Here is a 17,616-nt window from a genome sequence, read left to right as displayed (position 1 = left end):
AAATTTCACCACCCATTATTCTTCCATTCTTGAAATCTCCTTGAGGGTTTGAACAAAAATGACACGGCCCACCTCGAAATTTTATCTCGTGACATGGTACGTGGGCTTTTGAGTAAAAAAACAAACATCTTAAATTGCCACTGTATATATTAAAAATGGTTGAAACGAAATGAAATTTTAAAATGAAATTAAATAAATGTCTTAGAAACTCATTTGTGTAGTAGCGATTTAATGGAATGGAATCATCTTTAAATGGTTTGGGAAATTTTTTTCAATATGTTTTTAGACATTTCTCTTCTTTCTAGATAGTTTCAACCTTTTTAAAGGGGAAGAGGTGACAGTCTCTTGTAGTAGTGATTCAATATAATGGAATCATCTTTAAATTCTTTAGAAACCTTTTTCTAGGATGTTTTCAAACATTTCCCCTCTTTATAGATAGTTTCACCCCTTTCAAAGGGGGAAGAGGCAACAATATCTTGTTTCTCTTTTACAAAAGGTGTTATGTCACTCCTTATGAAAGGGACTAGAGTGACACACCTCAAAATGTCACACTCTTCCATGGTTTGAATCTAGATTTTAAGCCAGTGAGGTGGAAGGGTCTCTAAGCTTGTTTAGGTGTAAAATTAAAAATGAAAATTTCATTGTCATTCTCGTCTTCAAATAAAATCTCATGGGAGAGATCAGTCTTCTCTTTTTATCAATCTAATAAATATTATACATATGGAAGAGGGTATATATTGGCTAAAAATAGGGGCTATAAAGGTTGGGGTGGCATGGGACAAAAATAAAAAGGTCCTTTGACAAATATAGATCCTCTCAATCTTCACCCGAGATAAGGCCTCGGTGCGAAATGGCTACATGAATCTTCAAAGGCCATTTAGGATGAATATTATATTCACAAGATGAAGTTTCATGAAGAAGATATGGGAAAGGATATTGTTGGGACTTTTAAGCAGAATTTAAAGCAAGATACATAAGCTTAGAAACCTCAAGGAGAAGCTCAAGATAAATATATGAGCTCTAGCCCCATCCTAAGTCATCAAATGCTACTTCTTAACAATAAGTATATTATTGGTGTTGGTGGATAAAGAAAAAAAGGAGAAGGATACTAATGATAGGGAAGGGAGAGTGACGACGAGACAGAGGAGATAGACTTCAAAAATACTAAAAAAGAGGAGGAATCACAAGTGGAACCCAAAGATAATTTTAACCAATATCTTTCCTATACCTAGAGTACCTCTGTCATATCTCGTTCTTCATCCCATGTAATTGTTCTCAATACTTCTTATATTGAAGCTTCCTCAATTCTTGTGATATCCCAATTAACATAAATGTACATGCCTAGTGTTGACCCTTCCAGGACTGATCTTTACCTACTCCACCAACCCTGTTCTCTTTACCAACCTCTATTCCTTACCTCACTTATCCAACCAACTTATTGATGGATTCCCCAACCTCTTATTTCTTCAGCTAGGTATCAGGGTACAACACTTAGAATCTATACTATGATCCTTGACTTCAATAAAATGGCCTATGTATCAGAATTTCTCATGCACAAACCTTTCTCCTTTCATATTTCTCTTATGAAATTGGCCTTTGACTAGTCAATCTAAATGTCTGAACCTGGCCCATGGTCTGGAAAATTCTACATAATGAATCTGGCCTATGTCTGGAATATTGAACTAAGAAAACTTGCCTTATACCGGTTAATTATACTTATATAACTTGTCATTGTACTTTGGGATTTCTATTGCATTCACATGCTCTATGTATTGGTAATTTATCCACAATGAACACGGCTTTATTCGGTAATTGATCTTGAATTCATGTGACCTTCTACTAGTAGCTGGTAATTGAGACTTAACGAGCATGGTATTTAGTGGGTAATTTTGACTTTGTCAACATGGGGTTTAGGGCTATTAGGTACTAGAATAAATGTTCCCCTGTCCAAGGAGCCTATGGTTCCATCTTTGTTGTTGGAGGTACACATCCCTCTATTCGGTGTGGGTGGGCAGTGATATAAAATATCCCAAACTATATTTAGAGCGAGTGACAATTGACCTCAAATCCATCTTGAGAAATAGATGATCGATGGAATCACCAATAGAAGTGACAATTATTGGTTTCAATAGATGAAAATACAACCAGGAACAAGAATTGATGGGGCATTATTTTACAGTGTCTTTCTGAGACAATCCATTGACAAGATAACAAGATTTGTTCAAGCTTTGTAAGATCTCTATATTAGTGTAAACATTATAGAGATATGGCACTCATTCCCTTGTAGTAAAGCTATAGGAATCAAGCACAGTAAATATTCTCAAAACACAGGTTGTAATAATTGGTATTTTTATCCTATATGCTCATATTAGAGATATGGAAGTCTCCCTAATTATGGGTACTCTATGACTAGTAAAGCATAACAGGTAAGTCTAAGAATATTGAATACATGATACATTTACTATATTGTATCGTGATTGTATGAGAATACTCAAAACTGGAATCTATAGTAGTATTCGGGTTAATCCTGGGACAACTGCACAATATCAGCCATACCTGGGCATAGTCCCGAAAACAGGCTAGTAAATAAGAACAACTAAATTTATTATCATGAGGAAAATATTTCAGTTAAGCATGAACAACAAAAATACTATACATTCTTGAGAAAATGAATTCACATCGTACAAATCATACACAAATCAAGAAAATCAGAGATTTCTTATGTATAACATTAGAAAGAAGAGTTTAAAACCCTAAGTCAGGCCAACTGGAAACTCTAGAAATACCAAGGTAAAGTATGGAACTGTGTACAATACAGTAATGAAGAAATTTCTATTCTGACCAACTACAACTCAGAATTATAGGGTAAGAACAATCAAAGGTTAATTCAAGAAAAATTCCGAGCGTGGCCAGAAGAATTCCACAATAATAATTAACAACAAAATCCCATAGAAATAAACCCTCTTGATATAGTACAAAACCCCAAAGTGGGCTTGAAACTTCATAGAGTATGGGTGCTAAGCTCAATAGTTATCCAACTTGATAAGCCATCAAATATAACTTAACAGATGATCCAAAGATAGTATAATATATAACACCTGTAAAAGAAATAAATCCTTGGTTAAAGGGTTGAGCCAAACACACCTCACCACTAGAGAAAAGAGGAAAGAAAACCAGTAGCGGAAAATTTTGACACCTGAGAGTTTACCTAGGAAAAATATAGAGACCTAAAACCCAAGAAAGGAGTAAGGAATGGTAATCTGGAGAGTTTACTGGTAAAAAAGAATATAATAAGCAAGTGGATATTCAACAGTTAATTACCTGAGGTCAATGGAGGCCTGACATCTGTTACAGTAAAAATCAGATAAGAAAGATGGGTTCTTGTTAAAATCAACTTAAAAACAAGAATTTAACCCCAACATTATGAGTAATATAATACCTGAAAATAATATAGCACATGGGTAGCTAGAAAAATAATAACATTCGACCCATAAGATGATATTTATTTTCGATATATTGAGTATGGAAGCTTACACCAATAAAGATGTAGAATTGAACCTATGTGAGCAGTGACAAAGCTCTCGACCTGCTTATCGTGCAAATGGTCGACGGAACTAGAGGGAAAACTAGGTAGTTTTTGTTATCCCACCTTGACAAAGAATGTTCATTGATTGAAACTCTTCCCAGATCAACAAAGGAGTTTTACCTAGGTGTACTCAATGGTTCCCTTGAGATAAATCTTCTGGGGTATGTGCACCTAGCCAGTTGGTGCCACTCCACACCCAGCAATAAAGGATTATGTACTCGAGTTATTAAATTAACCATAACATCTAATGCTAAAAGATTTATGAGTGCACGACATAGGTTTATGAATGAGTGAATCAATAAATCCAAACAAGAGTATACACTGGGACAATATTCCTAGGTCCCCTAAGTTAACAATCCCTTTTTATGTTTGCACTATGGCTTAGACATAATAATGTATTGTATGTATGGTATTATTTTCATATTTTAACAAGGTTAAGATTTTGGAATTAATAGGTAAAGTAATTATTTTATTATTATTATAGAATAGTAGCATGTGACAACAACATTAATAAAGGCTTCACAGGAGACATAAACTAGAAATAGCATCGAGAGGTGTAAAGGAACACCGATAGGAGGAGTGGGGAAATATGGAAGGAAACTCTTGCCTTGCGTGACATATCAAGCTACAACATCACAAGGTTGACCATGGATAAAATTGATGACCATGTTTGACCATAACCATGTTTGAACATGGTTGACTATGGTTAAATATGGTCAAATTATGGTTGATCATGAACATGTTAGTCCATTTTTCTTCATTGAAACATAATACAATGATCAGGCATAATTAGGTAATCTAAGCAGTTTGATCACCCTTAGTCTAGATGAATCCCAGTTAGATGGATGTATACCTGCAAAATTAGGTTTATGTGGAAATATCACTCACCTAACTCTTTCTCAAGACTAGCTCTATGGCTCCATACACTCTTCGTTAGGGCTCTTGCAACAAATTAGTTTGATATACATATACGACAATAGGCTTACAAGGATATAAATGAAAATTTTACCATTTAAATGGGAGGATCTTCATTAAGTATGGCATTCTGCTCAATGGAAAAACCTGAAACAAGTTGAGGACCAGGATAAACGAGACTTAACTTACGCCCAAGTTCCTGAAATCTAGATGTAAATATGCAGTAAATCAATTGTACATACTACTAAAAACAATAAAGAGAAATTGCAGTTGCATAAATCAACTCCCAACTCCTGCTCATTTATAAGAATTATTGCTTTTGTTCTTTTTTCTTTCAACTTTTGTATTAAATTGTCAACTTGAATTTAACAGAAAAAATAGATTTGGTATGATGTATTCATCAGTTTTACCATGAAAGAACAATTAATTAAAAAAAATGGCCTCCCTTTACAAGAAAGTGAACATTATAGGCCATGGATCAATTAAGTCTAGCACAGATCTGTCAAAACCCTTGATCTTATATTCCTCATATGTATCATAGATCTATCATGATATTTTATGCCTCAGATACATCCAATGTCAGCCTCTCCTCTAGAATCTGAATGGCCATAGGCCCAATTATGAAAATGAATATCACTATGAATAAAAACATCCTGCCCTATTAGCCTTATTATCATCATATGGAGTTAAAGCCAATCTTCTTCTTAACATAATGGACCTGAGCCCAGGCCCATCATCCTGTCTTGCAGAGAAGGCATTTTTAGTCACCACCTTGTAGACCTCACGGAGGATAGTGAGAAATGCATTCTCAACATTGGTGGCATCAAGAGAAGAAGTCTCAAGAAAAAACAAGCCCTCCTTCTCTACATATTGTTTAGCATCCTATGTTGGGACTTCCCTAAATTTCCCTAAATCAGATTTGTTTCCAACAAGCATGATCACAATGTTGTTGTCTGCATGCATTCTCAACTCTTCAAGCCACCAAGGTACGTGCTCAAACAAGTACCATGTGGAGATATCGTACACTATTAGTGACCCTAGAGCTTCTCTGTAATAAGTGGTTGTGATTGCCCGCTACCTGCTTGTGTTTGATTCCCAACAAAACTAATCAATATGGGCATATCAAACTTAATAGATAACTATATCTCAATGAATTTTAGATTTATGTCGATTTCAGTTCAAGTGAATTCTATCATGAAATTTTACAAAAATTATAAAACCTAAACCTTATTATAAAGAAAACGTCCCTGCAATTTTCAATTTTCATTATTTCATATTAAAAATGAATAAATAGTGGACAATGTCTTGTTTTGAAGTCATTATTTTTGTGGAAAATCTCTCACATCAAAACTAGGCACGAGTCCTCACTATTTCAAAACTAAGGAGAAATTTGGTGCACATATGAGTTATAGCCCAATTCCACAAACCACATATTTATTTGTGTTTTTTTCTTCCTCTTCCCTTTTTGGATGTTGGTGAGGGTTAAAATTTGGACTGCCTTTTGCCAACCATTGAGCCAACGCTCCATTCAAAGACCACATAGAAAAACTAATGGGGTTTACATTCAACACCCATCTCCCCTCATGCAGTTTTGTTGGATACTTTTGGGGAGAATGATTCAGAGAATGTTTAGGGTCACCAAAACCGTTATAAGAGAAATCATTATAAATGGAGAAAACCAAAATAATTGAAAATATGTGAGTGATCATAGTCTAAACATGGATGCCTAATGAGAATGAAATTACTTAACCAAACACCCCCATTACGTACTTTTTTTTTTTTGAATTTTCCTGTTTCAAATGCCTGTGAGAGTTTACAGCTCGAGTGACTTATAAAGCTAGGTTAACCAAACACCTCCATCACATATTTTTTTTTTCAAATGTCTGTCACATTTTACATTTGGAATGAATTTTGCCAACCAAGTACTCATGACTTAATGCACATATGAGGAGGCCCTTCTCTCTCTTCAAAGCCCACAAAGGCAAACAAACTAGGTTTTATGTTTAACCGTCCCTCTCCCCTTAGGCGATTTTGATTGATCCTTTTGGATAACATAATTCAAATAGTGATGTAGAGGCAGACCAATCGATTTTAACTTTTTATGTTCAACAATCCCTCTCCCATCGTGCAGTTTTGTTTGATTTTTTTGGAAAGTGTGATTCTAAGAGAGCTTGGAGTCACTAAGACGACTATAGGAAATTATTTAGTATTCATAATATCTACAATATATTTATCTTTATGCATCACATGTGAAAGAATGCATATTATGAATTTTGTGAGCATTATTGATACCCAAAAAAACTTGTTCGCATTGTCATTGAGTCCTTGGGAGAGAAGTCAGGATCCATAGAATTCTCTCATTTCTCAATTGAAATTAATAGTGACATCAATGATTCTACTTGTTCATTTCCCTTTGTCTTTTTTACTTTCAAGTTCAATATTACCAATGGGTTTTTGCATCTCGCAACCAAATACTACTTCATCTCTGGGAACACATTCTAAGGCCTTTAGGACTTCAACATCCAGGAATTTTTGTCTTCTTTTTTCTCTGGAGGCAAGGTCATTATCTCCAAAAACTTAACACATGTTATATTAGTATCCAAGGGACCAGACTTGGCATATAAAAAAAAGCACTACGTTGTACACATGTTTTTATTACAAAACTAGGTGCACCATACCTTTGTTAAACCCTGAACCCTAGCAGTAAAATTATAGCATTTCATAGTAAGCCTCTAAGTCCTCTGTAGCTGATATCAGAGGAAGATATGGTTTTAGCAGCAGGAGGAGAGATGACCATGGCAGGGAAGCAGAGGGTTTCAAGAAACAAAGAACTGATAAGGGGAGTAGGTCATTTTTCTATATCGAAAATGTATCATAGGAAGAGATTGTTGTAGCTAATATCGAAAGAAGATATTGCTGCAGCAGCATGAGAAGGGATGACCATGGTAGGGAAATAGAGGTTTTCAAGATTGAAAACGTATCAAAAAAGAGGTATTTGGGCCCTCAAGGAAAAGAATGGGGGAAATTTTAACCAGCATGCCCTCTCTCACATCAACTAATGACATAAAGTAATATAAACCATATATTTTACCAGGCCTACCCACAGGTTCATGTGATACATTGTTTCCTAAAATTTAATAATTTCCAAATATAGATACCAAAAATGATTGCATAAAGTTTAAGCAAAACATTTCAAGCCTTAATTTGAATCATGAAAAACTAATCTCTCGAGTTTCTCATATTTAAGAAAACAAGCTCATGTGGCTTCATTCCTTATCTCAAATTAAACCTCGCAGCTAAATACTGCTTCATCTCAGGAATATATTCTAAGGCCCTTAGGACTTCAACATCCAATACTTTTTGTCTTCTTTTTTCTCTGGAGGAAAGGTCATTTTCTCCTGAAAATTCAATGCATGTTATATTAGTATCCAAGGGACCAGACTTGGCATATAAAAAAAATCACTACATTCTACACATGTTTTTATTACCAAACTAGGTGCACCAAAGATTTGTTAAACCTCGAACCCTAGCAGTAAAACTGTAGCATTGTTTGCGTTGTTTATCTCCGTGGAGAAGAAACTACAATTAAACAATGGACTTCCATTAAATCAACTCTGTGTGGTACTAAACATGGCACTCAAGAAAAGGTCTGGGCTTAGTATAGGCATATTAACTAGCACAATCCCATTTATTAATATAGTTGATATACACCTATTTATTAAAATAGTTGATATACACATATTGGTGTCATTTTTATATGTGGATTGAGTTATAAAAGTGGAAAATACTATCAACTATATTAATCAATGGGGTTGTGCTAGTTACAGTTATGGGGTGGATTCATTGACCATGGTTGATAAGGTTGATCAAGATTGACAAGGTTGACCATGATTAAGCTTACATTAATGTTAATGCTAATGTTGCATTAATGCTACAAAAATGGTTGACATGGTTGATGGAGTTGACCACGTTGGAAGAGGGTTGACCATTATTGACCATATTCAACCATAGAGAGTAATTATGGTTGACCATAGTCAACTATAGTCATATTGACAATTGTTGACCATGGTTGACCATATTCAACCATATTTGAACATGATTAACAATAGTTGATCATAATTAACCATGGTTTCTTCATAGTTGACCACAGTTTAATATGATGGAACATAATAACAATATACTTAGTAGTCTATGTGTGGGGTACTAAACATGGGCCTGTGTGTGGGTACTAAACATGGGCCATGCATTCCTTTAGGATCGACTGAACAAAATATCGACATTTAGTATATGCACATATTAATAAACAAACAAGATAACTAACCTAGAAAAATATGAACAACTCATTTGAGAACAACACTTCATGGACCCTTCCATTATCATTTATATTTCTTTTCTAATTTCATCATGCATTCCCTCCAACTGAGGATGTTCTTTTATCCGCTAAACACATTTGGCCAAAAATATCATTTGCTTCAAAAGACAAAGACACTCATCTCGGTTCTTAGAAACTTCTTCAAATCTCTCAAGGATATTTTCCACCACCACCAGCCCTATAGCATCCATGTGTGTTGACCCCATGCCATGGAGGAAATTTCAAACAATTGGCTTGATGTCCCCAGGAGAAATAACTCTCTGCATACCATAAAATAAAAGAAAAATGGAAGAATTTAAATTTAGTAGGAGACTCGAATTTCACATATTGATTTAGATGTAGCAAGAGACTTGAATTTCAAATATCAAAAAACAAATGATTAATGGTTATGAAAATATGGAGGAGGCTTAATACGCACAAAAAAATCCATTGTCTTGGATAGAAAATTCTTTAGCTTAAGTAAGTCTTTTGAATCAATGGGAAAATATTGTTTAGCTCTGTTTGAATTCTGCTTCTTGACCTAAAACAAAAATGAAATGAAAAATCATTCTATTAGCATTATGTAAGTACAATATACTATATAATCCACACTTACGATGGATATGAAAGAATTTAGCCATCCACCTCGACGAGTCACAAAAGCTCACTTATGTGATTGATAAGTTTATGGAAATCATAATTGACCAGATTTTCTCCCTCAACTGCATCCAGATCATTAACTATGTTGTTAGTAGCATCATTCATTGTTTGAATGACTCTAACAACATTGGATCATGGTTCATATTGCTTTATAATAGCAGGAATGGAAGAAGAGGCGCACCTTTAGTAGCATCATAAGTGGAAATCAAACAACGGGTTTTGGGGATTTGGTTGTGATCCGTCGTAATAAGATCTTCTGCAGTAAATTTTTGGGTATCACTACTATAAATGGTAGGAAAAGAAGACAACAGATCTTGACGAGTAACCTAGGGTAACCTTGGGAGAAGAAGACACAATAACTGGAGCAACATGATCATAAGGAGATGCTCCATGTAATCCTTTTGTGCTAGGGGCATCAGTATCACTATCGGCTTAGTAAGAAATTTAGGAAATTGTTTGTTACAAATTAATAGCATAATCGGGACATCAGAACCTATAAATTTGTGTAATATTTAGTTTTAGAATAGAGACGTTACATTTCAACAACACACATATGAAAAAATGTAATTTTCCCACAGAAAGGGAGCACTATTGTAAATAGTTAGAGTGGCCAGAAATTAAATATATATGGCCTTGATATCTATGATCACTTAGCAAAAAACATGAGGGACTTATTTAATATACATATCATCCTCCACAAGAAGCCATAGGCTATGGAACCCTTGACCCTACATAAAACATTTATAAACAGTTGGAACTAAATATAGGGGACAAATCCCAGAATTGGAACCGTTGCAAGTTCAATACCTTAACAGTCAATACAACCTTTGAAGAGGGTTCCAAAAATACTTGGAAAGTAAATGCACTCGAATTAATCCCTTTTGAAGGAAGAATAAACTAAAAATAAGCCAAATCACTGAGGTATCGTAGATCCATACCTATAAATACCCAAAAACCAAATGGAATTTCATCAAAGATACATATATAAAAGAATTGAAATCGAAACCTTGCAGACTCAGGAATCTTTAAATCACAAGGTGACTAGAATTACCTATGGAAAACAGATTGTCAATCACTCTAACCATAATCTATGTATCCGTAGGAAACTCCTTTAGTTTTACATTAAAAAGCAAGGAAATCATAACTACACGGTTGTAGAACTGTTGTAAATTACCTGCATTAGAACCCGTCCGTCGACCATAAATGATAGCATGTCTGTAGAATTACGGTAACTAGTATGTCGGCCATAAGTTATAGTCCTACTAGTAGTTCAAAGAAAAGCTTAGAGAATAGAAAAAAATGGTAATCTCTGAGGTTTGGAGTGAGTCAAGTTCTAATAAATAATAAATCCTTACTTGTAGTGAGCAGTTGGTCATTCAGTACCTGAAGCGAGGCATATGTGAGTGGATAGGAGGAGAAACATTACCAGCTAGTTGTAGAGCACCGCTGAAAACGAAAGCAGAAGCCAAATGAAAGACTTGAGAAGGTTTTGGGGGGTGGGTATGCCCTAACTTGCCCCCAAGTCTCTGAAGTCATCATATCATTGTCTTGATCAATGGTGAGTGCTAGCTTAGGGGGTCCTGACACAGGTTCAAAGTTAGCTATGCAAACCAACAAAACCCTACACTACTGGCCCTTTTGGCAACAACTTGCCTAGCGCAGGCTGCAGTCTCACTCGAAGCAGTATGGGGGGATGCAAGAACCAAGTTTCTGCATACAAAGACTAGTGTGATGTATTTCAGCGCCTCAGATCTTCCTTCACGTAGATCAATACACTTTGAGGGCTATCATTGTAATTCTATTAAACAACCTTTAGACCTCCATGAAGGTCTATGATCAGTCCTTGCAGACCTTCAACAGTCAATTTGTCTACTTAGAGGTATCAGAGAGCAGTCCTAATTTAGGGTTCACGCAAATTTACTTAAGTTATTAGTAAACATCAGATAATGAATCAAAGTATTCATGAAAATATATAAACATGAATTACATACATCATTAACACTTATTCAAGAGAATCGTGCAACATTAAATCAATATTTCATAAAACACATCATTCATCGACATCATATAGCATTAATAGAAATAAACAAAAATACGCAACAATTCTTCGATAATTGTCTTTATTCATCTTCAATTCAAGAGTACAGAATCAAAACTACCCTACGCACACAGTTGCATGGGTCCACGCACTCAGTTGCGGACTCTACCTAGGCCTCCGCGCACTCAGCTGCAAATCTTTTCTTCTATATTACCCACTTCTCCTCGCTATCGCTTCCCCTTTTCTTATCAACAATTATCTACTTCATTTCCTTAGACTCTTTAAGACACACCTATTTATAACATTTTTCATACAATGCCATGGTCCGTGGACCATGGGATAATCTCAAAACTGACTCAAAATTTACATAAAATAAGGGGCTAAACCCCTTTGACTCCTATTCATCTACGTGCTCAGCATCCACAAATCATGGAGACTTTACATTATTTACGAAGACTACATCAAAACTTGGGTTATCTTAACCCCAAAACTGACCCAGGGGACCCCATCCCAACAAACCCCCAACACAAAGATCGTCACTGGCCCTCGAGTCACTCTGTTGGCGTTGCGATCTTACTGCGAAGACCCCCCAGCTGAACCACTGCAACTTTGGTAGCGCTTTGCATTGATGCCTGTTGAACCTCGTCAACCAATTTTTCTATCTGTTGTGTTTGTTGCATTCCTTTAAGCTTATCCTGAATGGAAGTCGTGACTTGATAACCTTCCTCCAGCCAAGGCTACAATCTGGCCTTTAGCAAGGCCTCTTTCGTCTGCACTTCCTCCACCTGTGTCAGCAACTATTTTCCTTCTTGCAAATTTGGCCAGGAGCTACGCTGGTTCTAGTGAGCATGCAGTCACCCCGACTTCATCATATTGCCGCTGCACATCCCATACCTCAGTGTTTTCTGTCTACAAGTTTGGGTCCTCCTGCAGATTGGTCACAACCTCCATAGTTCGCTCGAATAATGCCACATAGTCAGTGACTATGGCATCCAGGGCAAGCATGTCTATCTTTATTGCGGCTCCGCATTGCTCTCAGACCTCAGGTGGAGTTGTGGGCTACAAATTTAACTACAACTCTATAATCTTCATGTTGAGCTCAAACGTGACTCGTCCAACCTCTTCTTTAGCCTCACACACACCAACAACTAGTTTCATGATTTTAGCTTCTGGCTATGCATCCTCTGGTATGTGAAGCTCAGGTATTGTCTTGCATGCCTCTGTTACTGCTGACTCCAAACTTGAACTATGCATCTGAAGTTCCTCCTTTTCCTTCAAATCCTATGTCTTTTCAATGAGCATCTTCTCATTATTGACTTTATACACACTTACGAGGTTGAAGACACATTGCTCCCTGGTTCTCAATTCATATTCCACTCCCGTATGCAGCGCATGGAGGGTCTCGTTGGAGAACTTTGTTATGTTCAGTCCTATGTTCTTGATTATAGTCAAGATAATACGATCGTCAGTGGACTCTACATGAATGGACCTATCAGGCAATGGTATGGTTCTGAGATCTAGGGTCTTTACCATCTCTGCTACTTGGCTTGTCCCGAGTGTCAGGCTCGCTTGGTCCATGCTCACTTGTCCGGTACCCACATGTATTCTTCTTGCTTCAATTTGTAGCTCACGTAGACCCTTTTGGATGCTCCCCAGTGTCTGTATGTATTATTGCTCGAACTGCTGCAACACTTCCATGGTAGTGTCCTGAATTTTATCCTCGATCTCATCGAGATCACCCTCTATTAACACCATGGGATCAACTTGAGACTTATCCGATTTTTGCTTCTTCCTTGTACCACCTTGCTACTCCTTGCCACATCTCTTCATAATAAATGGGCTACTTTTCCCCTCATCCTCTTTGTCGCCTTGTCCTGAAAGTTCTTCTTCCTCTATCTCCGATGAAGGTGACTTGTCACCTTTTTGTGACTTGTGTTGTTACTATTATTCCTACTCTTTAGTAGCGCATTCTTTCTCCACAAGAGCCTTTTCTACGGCTTCCTTCTTTTTCTGTGTTGCCAAAGTACGCGTAGCCTTCTTAGCTACCTCCTTTCTTTATGCATGGTAGAACTTTCCACACCCATGCTTGGTCCAACATCTAATTTTGATGGGGCACGCCACTCTTCAGGCCATTTTGCTACAACCTCCCGGACATCTGTTTCTGTCACCAAATAGAGAAAATCATGACATTTGTACTTTGGATCCTTCCGTGCCTGGATATATACCCAGTGGAAGTCAGCCTTCAATTCCATGTAGGCTGATAGCTATGTGAACAAGGTTAGGGACAACCTCGGATGCTAATTGATGGTCATGTGAAAACTCACTTCCATAAGAAACCAAAATATCTTCATTCTTGTAATTCGCACGACATTCTTTGTAGCCCAGAAGGAAGCGAATTTTGTTGCTTCCAGCAATCCTTCCTTGAGCAAAGGAAATTGGCTATCTTCCGGCAATTCCCATGCAACGAGCACAATCGACAGCAACAACCAAGCATAGTGGAATGGATTGGTTTCATCCCGGGCCTCACGACAGTTAGCTAGGAATTCCTGACAGAGGTATCTTTTCGAATTAAACTATACGCCTTTCGCGCACTATGCACCCAGGGAAACTACTGGCACTGAAACTTCATCTGTGCAGCATTTTCGCATCACCTACCCTGCTAAAATATGGGCAGCCACTTGAATTGTCGGGTCTATTATAAAAATAATTGAATACCCTTGTGACTTATTAAGGAGGCCGTAATCCCTCTTCATCCTTTTTGCGAAGTATTTTTCCCCAGACTTTCCGCCAAATTCCTAAGCCGGGTTCACGCCCTTATAAGGCAGGGGCATGATTCTATGAATGAGCATGTTTTTAATGGGGATAGGCCCTCCTAGACATAAACACCCATCGTGCACCAATGTGGGTAGCTGGCACACACATATCATGTTGATGGGGATGCAGTGGTAATGTGGCACCCATAGCAAATTGAGCAACCCTGAGTGGTCAACAACACGAATCCATTCCTCCATTTCCAATGTAGTAACACCTCATTTAGCATAATAGACCCTCCTCATATACTTGTACATTTCCAAGTGTGGAAACATAGCGTGGTTTGCGAGGTCCCAATCCTCCATTTTCAGCAGCAAGACCCTTACGAGCTGCGGGCCTTCATAAGGGACCTGCTCTCAGAAGCTCTGGCCAGGACTTAATGCAACATTTATCAGGCTAATCCCAAAGAAAGACATGACCTTGGATGCAAGCGGATTCTAACCCATTTCCCTATGTAGCTTTATCTATAAAATTATCTCAGTTATCCTAGTTCAATGATTGAAGCCCCTCTTGAATGAGATCACAGGGCCCGAGTAGCCAACTTTTGTGGAAGGCTGTCAGATAATGGATGGTATCCTGGTTGGGCATGAGGAAGTTCACTACTTACCCACTTCAAAATCCTCAAGTATGTTGATTAAATTAGATCTTTCAAAAGCTTATGAACGTTTGAACTTGAACTATCTTTTGACAGTTTTGGAAGCATTTGGGTTTTCATCCTCATGGATTAGTTAGATCAAATCTATGATTGAAACCCCTTTCTACTCCATTGTTGTAAATAGAGCTCCCTCGCACATCTTTAGGGGATCTAGGGGTCTAAGGTAGGGGGATCATATATCCCCCTTCCTTTTCATCATTGTTGAGAAAGGACTAAGTATGCTTATAATGGTAGTAGTGGAGAACATATCCCTTCATGGGCTAAAATTTTCCTCGGTAGCACCTTCCATCACTCACCAATAATTCATAGATGAAAACATGTTGTTCGGAAATCCCACCCTCAAAGAAGAAAGATAATTTAGATCCATCCTGGAGGACTTTCAACAAGCATCTGGAACATTGATTAATGGTGACAAATATGATATGTTCTTTTTCAATACTCACCCTCAAGTCCATAACCATCTGGCTCGAACTCTTGGCTTCAGAATTAGATCTCTTCTAATCACTTATCTCGGTGTTCCTTTGGTGCCTAATTCCTTGAAATTCTCGCACGGGAAGGAATTTCTAAGTCGTATCGACCAGAAACTCTCCAGCTAGACCTTTCAAGTTTTAAACTCTCCAGGATGATTAGTCCTCTTGAAAGTCGTTCTGCAGGTCGTCCCAATTTAGTAGGTCTCAGCCATTCTTCCCCCCCACATCATAATATACAAATATATCATAGGAAAATTCTATACCTTCCTATGGTCAGGTCCACAGATAGGTTGAAAATGGGCCTTATTGAATATGAAAAATTATGTAAGCCAAAGGTCTGTGATGGTCTTGGTTTGAAGGACCCAAAAATTTTGTCTCAAACCCTTGTTGCGATGGCTACAAGGTGGGTAGGTGATTTGGAAGGAGGTGTGATTGTCTAAATATGGATCAGATCATTGGAAGGAGCCCCTAGAAACCCATAATATCCTACTAACTAGATCCTCAATCTCAAATAGGGAAAAAGACAATCGGGCGTTGATTCAAGACCATGGCTTCTAGGAGGTAAGAAATGGAAGAAAAGTTAGATTTTGGGAGGATGCCTACATGCAGCACCCCAAACTTAGTTTGGAGGACATTCTGTAGGAAATTCAAGCCTTCACCACCCATCTGGGCATAAAAAATGTTAGATATTTTTGGCAAGACTCCACTGAATCATCGAAGTGGAAAGTTCAGAAACCTCCAGATCTTTGGCCAGTTTGGTATCTGCCTGTGGATTGGGAAGCCCTCACCTTGATCATGCAGCAGAGACCCATTCTAAAAACTGGTGAACCAAACAAACTTCATTGGGGGCACCCCCAAAAGGTATGTTCTCTCTTAAAGATTCCTATTCGATAATTTCCACTTCTTCTGACCGGGATTCTGACCCATTATGGAAAAGCATATGGTACTCAAAGTTGTGACCTTAGATTTATTTCTTTCTTTGGCTTATCCAACATGGTAAGCTCCTCACATGGGATAAAATCAGGATAAAAGGCTTATTTGGCCCCTCTCATTTCCCCTTGTGCACTAGGGAGGAGAAATCAACCGATCACTTATTGAACTTTTGTTCTAAATCACAGGAAATTTGGGATCGACATCCTACATTATTAGAGCAAGCGACTTGTCGAACAATAGTTTAAAGGAATTTTTAGGCAATGGGGATGGATAGTCTTCTAGAACCCCATTGTCAACAGAGCATGGTGCATCTCACAGGGATTTGTTCTTTGGGACATTTGGAAACCAAGGAACATAACAATATTCCATTCAGAGAACATCCAGACTGACCAGGTGTGGAAAATGGTGATGAGTAATATTAAAGAACTATTTCAATCTGTCATTGGTTGGATGAAGATTGGAATGTGACAGATAGGGAATGGAAAATCCTAATCGCACTTGACCTCAATATGATCCTCTCCATCACTGGGCTCGAAGGCCCAAGTGCTCTTAAAGCTCGCTCCCCAAATGTTTTCAGTAGCTCGCCACAGGGATTCCTCAAACTAAACTTTGATGAAGCCTCCAAGGGCAACCTTGGTTTAGTTGGCCTAGGGGGAATACTTCGAAATGACAAAGGGAAAGTTGTGAAAATTTATGCAGCCTCGTGCGGCATCACCACCAATAACATGGAAGAGTTTCTGGTGCTGGAAAAAGGACTGCAATTTGCAACTGATCTGGGGGTGGCTAAGTTGTAGGTCATGGGGGACTCTCAAATAGCGATCACCGTGCTACAAAAATTGATAAATGGGTCCCCTCTAAACTGGGTGATTAAGAGTTGGAGGCTCGAACCCATTAGTGAAAATATTATCTTAAGGATCGATTCTTTTGAGTATGTAATTATGGAGTATGATGACCTCGAAGACGGAAATAAAGCAGCAAACAAGCTTTCTAATTGGGGTTGTGATCAACAGGACCAAGAACTCATCAGGGACTGGCCCCCACCCATGCAGGATACATCCATGGAAGATATGAGCAGGATCGTGGCCTCGGAAGATTCCTCCCCAATGGGAGTGAGGAATGGAGACGAGGATGTTCTCGAGGGAACACATGGGCCCCTATGGTAAGCATGTGGCTAGAGGATGGCGGGTTTGCCTCACA

The sequence above is a fragment of the Pinus tabuliformis genome, chromosome J (assembly GCF_031772625.1).
Source record: "Pinus tabuliformis cultivar Carrire ecotype Pingquan chromosome J, CPIR1, whole genome shotgun sequence".
NCBI classification, from domain to species: domain Eukaryota; kingdom Viridiplantae; phylum Streptophyta; class Pinopsida; order Pinales; family Pinaceae; genus Pinus; species Pinus tabuliformis.
The sequence above is the reverse complement of the archived record's forward strand: the minus strand, read 5'-3'. Positions refer to the sequence as shown.